The sequence below is a fragment of the Neltuma alba genome, unplaced genomic scaffold, assembly GCF_004799145.2.
Source record: "Neltuma alba isolate B1F8T4 unplaced genomic scaffold, ASM479914v2 tig00008241_pilon, whole genome shotgun sequence".
Lineage (NCBI taxonomy): Eukaryota > Viridiplantae > Streptophyta > Magnoliopsida > Fabales > Fabaceae > Neltuma > Neltuma alba.
This window is the reverse complement of record NW_021634977.1, coordinates 1-6665: the sequence shown is the minus strand read 5'-3', so window position 1 is coordinate 6665 and position 6665 is coordinate 1. Positions and strand designations below refer to the sequence as shown.

At 34.8% G+C, this 6665-nt stretch overlaps 1 pseudogene; it reads left to right on the top strand.

Annotated features, from left to right (window-relative positions):
- LOC114753897 (auxin-responsive protein SAUR76-like) lies at nucleotides 1–651 on the top strand (annotated as a pseudogene).
- The last annotated feature ends 6014 nt before the right edge of the window (nucleotides 652–6665 follow it).

Sequence of the window (6665 nt, the reverse complement as noted above, 5' to 3'; positions counted from 1 at the left end):
GCATTCTCTCTCTCTCCTTCATTCCTCTGCTTCGTCAAGCTCTTACCGGTGCATCTCTTTGACCTCAAATGGCAAAAGGCGGGAAGCTGATGAAGCTCAAGTGTCGGTGCTCAAGAAATGGAACTCATTCAGCAACAAGCAGAGCCGCTCCAGCAGCATCAACGCCGTCGCCGCCGACGACGAATCCTCCTCCGTCTGCAGGTCTGATCACCACCCCGTCTACGTCGGCAAGTCCCGAGAAGATACTTCGTCACCTCTGACGTCGTCGACCACCCTGTCTTCCGAGAGCTGGTGGAGAGGTCCCGCGACTCCGACGACGACACCATCAACGTCTCGTGCGAGGTTGTCCTGTTCGAACATTTGCTCTGGATGCTCGAGAACGCCGACCCACAACCCGAATCTCTGGATGAGCTCGTCGAGTTCTACGATTGCTAGCTCAGAAACGCTCATCAATCAGACTGATGTATACACACACAATCCCATATTCGTTCGTTCCTGTAATTGACTAGCAATAATCAAACTCGTATTTGATTTGAATGCTGCACTTTTTTTTTCTGGCTTTCCGAAGAGTTTGTCAATATTTTTACCGCTTCTCTTAGAAATAACATTGTTGATTTTGGACGTTGGGCATTTGAATGAATGAATGGGAAGAAGAGGAAAGACGGAGAAGCAGAAGAATGAAGAATCTGTGTATTGGAAATGGGTAGCAGTTGTAAGTGATTGTTCTTGTTCATCCGTTATCTTTTACAACGGTTAATATGATAGTACTGTTTACCCCAAATGCCCATCGGGTGAATGTTAAAATGACAATAATGTCACGAGTATGCCTCCCACTTAAAGCTTCAATTTTTTATCTCCGGAAAACTTGTTTGTCCAATTCTAAACGTGGGTCTTTTGTGCGCATAACACAAAGGGTGTTATAAGAATTACCCCAATTTCGTTTCGAACTGTCTCATTATAGTACTGAAGAGCATTAAATGAAAGCTGTCCCTTGAGGGGGCTGTGTTAAATGACACAACACATTGCCTCAGCTTATTTATTGACTCCTAGTTACATCACCTACAGTTATTGGCGATAGCACAAGTAACATGGGCCAACTAGTTGTTGTAGATAATAGAGTTGCTGTTCGTAATAATGGCATCTGGCTTACATTAATATCAACTAAGTCAGTTGTTTTTTTTCTTTGGTAGTCTATACGTAGGGAAAGGATGAAAAACAGAAGCAAACATCTCAAGGTTTTTTTTTGGTGGCTAAAGAGGCATTCACTACTAATAAACCAGAAACTTCAGAGGTTGGTGAAGCCAAGTAAATAAGTTAACTCTGGTTGTTGGCCCGCCTGAGTTTGCTGTTGTTTTTAGCCACACATTGTACTGAAAAACTCATCCCACAATAAAACCATATCACGGTAGCTTATTTCAGTAGTGTCTGAGAAATCCCAACCCATAATTTAAGGGGACCCAGAAAAAAAAAAAGGGGGAAGAGAGGAGAAAAAGAACCATATATAGATTATAGAAGGTAGATACAAAAAAGTCCACAATGGGAAACAGCAGTGGAGTCAACAGCTTTTAAGGGAAGAGGCACCAGAAAGCAAAGTTCCTGCATAATATAAAGCAGATAAGATTATTATAAAGCTTTGTGCCTAAATTATTACTGAAAACGCTCCTCTAAAGGCGAAAGAAATGCATAGTTTATGATCCTAATGATGAGGTAGTTAGGAGATTATTCTCTGGGCCAAACATATCCCACGCTCTCTGTGTGTGAAAAGAAAATTAAAAAGAAAAGACAGAGAGCTTCTGGTTAAGCTGAATATTGAAGATAGCTTAAAGTTTAAAGTGGATGGCACGAAAGTTGTTCAGTACACGCATGAGTATCTCTCGTGCTGGATTAAGGATACCATTACGCGCTGCCAAGCTAGCTAGCTTCCACATTGCCAACCCTACGAATGAGGGTGACTGCTTACTTCCACATCACAACAATGGCGGCTTTCTTTTCTTTCGATTTAGGTTTGGGTCCGAGAATCCCGAATAAGATGATGAATATAGATTGTACGCTGTAATTTTGGCGAGGGGTTTGCACATGATTGAAGGGAAACCATAGGATTCATGCTTGGGTCTGATCTTTTGTCGTTTCCTTTGGTTTCATACGATGTCATCACTTTTTGTTCCGATAAGGTGCATATTAAAATGTAGTCTGCTTGTTGGTTTTTCTACCGAATGAACGGTTGGGTTTGAACTTACAAAAGGATGGTACAACCTGCCAGCTATGGTTTATCTTGTGTCTTGGAATTTTTAGGAGTAACCACCCCCACCGGACACTCTAGGACGACTTGCACACAGGGAAAGAAGAAGGAATAAATAATTGAAGAAAGAAAGAAGATTGTATGAATTATAAAACTAAAAAGAAAGCACAGAGGCTGAGAAAGAAACGCTTTTTCACTAGAACTGGGGAAGGAAATTATTTAATAAAATGAAGACATGTTTCCGAGGGTGGGGTCAAGTTTAAAATATTGAATAATTAAACAATTTAGTTTATAGCTGGTTCACCTTTTCTTCCCCCTTTTTTTTTTTTGGGGTGAGGATTTAGGCCTTACCAGGCTAGTTTGAAGCAGGAGAAAGAAACAGGGTCTAATCATGTAGAGCCTACATGAAAACATTAATATAGTTATATTGAATAGGCGAGTTTTTTTACCCCTTTGCGATGGATGGGTTTATTTGAACTTTGAAGTCCAAATTTGAAATCACGAAAGCAGTCCTTTTTTGCGTCAACTTTTAAAAAAACGGAAACGAAAAGTCTAGAGTTTATAATACTAGTAGTAAAAAAAGGGAATGAAGAGCTTGAAATTTAAATGCCATTTGATAATTAGAATCTAACTTTAGGAGATAATACATTTAATTTTCAGTATAAGTGTTAGTTAGCGATTTAATTTAACCTCACATATAAGACCTTAATTCATTTGTTTATTATATTGGTTTTTTTTCTAAAATAATTACCATTGGTGACTAACTACACATGTTAGAGTGGTTTTGTTTTAATACACACGATTAATAAAGATATTTTTTAAAAAAATAACATTTATATATATAAATAATTAGCTTAATTAATTTTAAAGTCAAGTATCAGAGACAGTAAATAATAAAGTCTAAAGTGCATTCGGAAACTCCTTTGCCCATAACTTGATGTCAGAGTGGCAATTCGTTTTTTTTTTTTTTAATTTATTTGTAAATCAACATGCTTCGTGATTACTCGGTTGTGCAGCTTCTTTCTCCTTTTATCAATAACTTTCCGGAGACTTTCAACATGCCACACTATAAATATAATAATCATGTCAAGTATACAGTAATAACATTTAAAAGTAGTTTTTCTTTTTCAACAAGGAAAACCATTCTTTAAGGCCCGAAAGGTAATGGTTTTCCTTTGAAAAATCCACAGGAAACATAAGGGTGTGTTTGGATGAAACCAAATCATGGTTTGGAGAATAGCGTCTGGAGAATAGATTTTGAAAAAAATAGATTTTGGAAAGAATAGATTTTGTGAACAAGTGATTTTGAGAAGTGTGAGTGTGTTTTGATAGTTATTATTAGAAGTACTTTTTATATATACAACTTGGCATAAATTAATATGATAATTATAGAAAAAATATATTTTTATGATATATTTTAATTTGAAGGAATAAAATTGTTAATAATATTTTTTATTAACATATATTAATAATATATAAGATAAATCTAATTAATAAATAATTCCTATGTATATTATTTATAAGATATAAGATTAAATATATTTATAAAAAATATGTTTATAAAAAAAAAACAACCGATACATATCCTATAGGCTCTCCACTCTCTCCTTTTTCCTCCAAAAGTAAAAAATTTCTGTTTTTCTCAGAACCATGATTTGAAGTCAAAACCATGATTTTGAACCCAAACCATGATTTTGATTTTTTTAAGGGTGGTTTGGCTAACATTTTTCCAAACCATGATTTGGGGTGCTTGCCAACTCAGCAGTGGCCAGTGAGGTGTGCGAAGGGAGCGCCTGAAGGGTATTCTGTCTTTTGATGAGTAACGGGTCAAACATGAAGTGGTTGTGGGATGGGTCTTTGAATCGGCCTCAAGTCTTCACGGCTCACGACTCGAGGGGCCTGCCTGTCAGCCCACGTTATGTTAGTGGCTTTATCTTTGTTTGTTAATTTTTTTTTCCCAAAAGAAAGTTAATAATTATGTATACCAAATAAATAATAATTATAAATTTTATGTAATTTTTAAATTTATTTACAAGTTTTCATATTCCATTAAAAATATATTAAAACATAAAAGAAATTGCAGCGATCAAGTGGGATCTCTTAGTTTTTATTTGTTAGTTTATATGCTTTCCAGCCTCAAGTACTCTTTCAAGACCCAAAAACAAAAAAAAAAAGGAAAAAGGAAATGAGAGCACGTTATATGCATTATGTATGACCATAAATATTCCTTGACTCGAAATTCAAGCCGGATATTTTAATTTGAATTTGAATGTGTGGTGAAAGTTCATTGTATTATTGTATGTGGTTTTTAAGTATTTAAAAGCCCCACAATATGCGAGTATTACGAAAAATATATGTTAGAAATCTGACATTTTTTTTTTGGGGTAAAGCGTGATGGGTTAAGGGTGTGTTTGGATAGAAACCAAACCATAGTTTTAGAAGTGCTTTTACGGATTACGAAGTAAATATGTGAAGGAGATTATCTCGTTTTACGAAAAGTACTTCTGAAACTACGGTTTTGGGATACCCAAACAGGCCCTAAATGACTTAAAAACGAGGGTTGATAACAGTGAAAATGTAAAACGTGGGGGCAAAGAGAGGAATGAAGTAAAGAAGACGAGAGGGAGAAGAATTCAAAAGTGGAGGGGAGAGTCAGAAAGCAGAAAAAGCGAAGCGGTGGTTGGCATATCCAAAATCAGTTTTTTTTTTTTTAAATATTTTGATTTTACTTTTGATTTCCATCCAAACATATTGCGAAAATGGAGAACAGTTGGCAGTCAGAAGGGAGGGACAGACTGCCGAATGTTGAGTTGTCACGGGCCTCATTGTAATTTGGGTGATTCAGTGATTCTGCTGAGTCCGAGTCTCGACAGCATACAATCCTGGCTATCTCCGAACGATAATAGGCCACGTCCCCATCATATTTTGGTAACCCTCAAACCACTCGGGAAAAAATTATTTTTATATAAATTAAATTAAAACTCTCCCATTATATACTAATACTTATCTCTTTATTCACTTACTCCTACATCTTCAGATTCAGCTAATCAAGAGCACATTTAAAGTACTTTTTAAATAAAAGATTGTTTTGAAGCAAACAAAAAGAGATTAAACCGGCATATAGTTTTTATTTTTCACGAACATTACCTATACTACATTCAAAATTAACACTTTTTTCCAATAAAATTGTCAGGCTGAATTGTAGCTAAACATTATACGAATAAATAATTAGTTGGTTGGCCAAAAAGGAAAAAAAAAGGGAATAAAATAATTAGTGGGCGTATAACCGACTAAACATGAATCAGAAGTGGGCCTAAGCCAACAGATAAATGTCCATAGAAACGTTTCAATGTGTCTGTCATAACCCATGGTGCTTCCAATGGCTAATAAGATAGCCGCTCATAACGCTGGGCTCCCCATTTGCTTCTTCCACTCCTGTCTCCCTAACTTCCATTGTCATGCCCTTCATTATCTTTCTAGCTACGAGAACTTACTATATTAATTATATATACTATCTCTGGTTTTTTAATATAAGACTCTGTTGATTTATATTTTTGATTCTAAATATAAGATCCCAATTCACTTTATCTCTCATATTATATACTTCTCCGGTCCTAATTATAAGACCCAATTGACTTATTTGAGGAGATTAAGGAAGTAAGTTAAGTGGTTTTTATAATAAATAAGTGTTTTCATTCCTAAAATATCCTTACTAATTAAGTATATTGACTAAAACTATCATTATTAGAAGGATTATCTTGGAAAAAATGCATAAATATAAGAGACAAAATGGATTGGGGTCTTATAATTAGGACCAAATAAAAAGTCAAAATGGGGTCTTATAATAAGGACCGGAGGAGTATTTTTTTTCCAAAGTAGCCATTCTAACTAACAATGATAGTTCTAATCAATACACTTGATTAGTAAGGATATTTTAGGAAGACAACACCTATTAGGACAAATAACTAACTCAACTTACTTTCTTAATCTCTTCAAATTAGTTAACTAGCTCTTATAATTAGGATTGGAGGTAGTATTATGAATAATGCACCCTAATATAAATTTTATGTTCTATATTAGTGTTCATCTAGCATATATTCTTTAAATATATGGTAAGATTCTGCACTAGTCATAAATTGCACCACTTACTTGAGTTGCCAACTTTAGATAGAGTAATATTTATTTTCCCATATAATATCATAAACTTTGATTTTTTTATTCAATTCAATATTATCTATAAATACATGCACTTCCAACTAAAATATTTCACCAACCATTTAAAATTGAATGATAAAATTTTTAAAAACTCCAGAGTATAATTTGTAACTATAAACAAGCATCACCGTCGTTCCAAGTTATGAATGATTCAATCAATTAAATAACGTGTGTGAATTTTGACACTTGCATGAAATTTAAAGAACAAGTC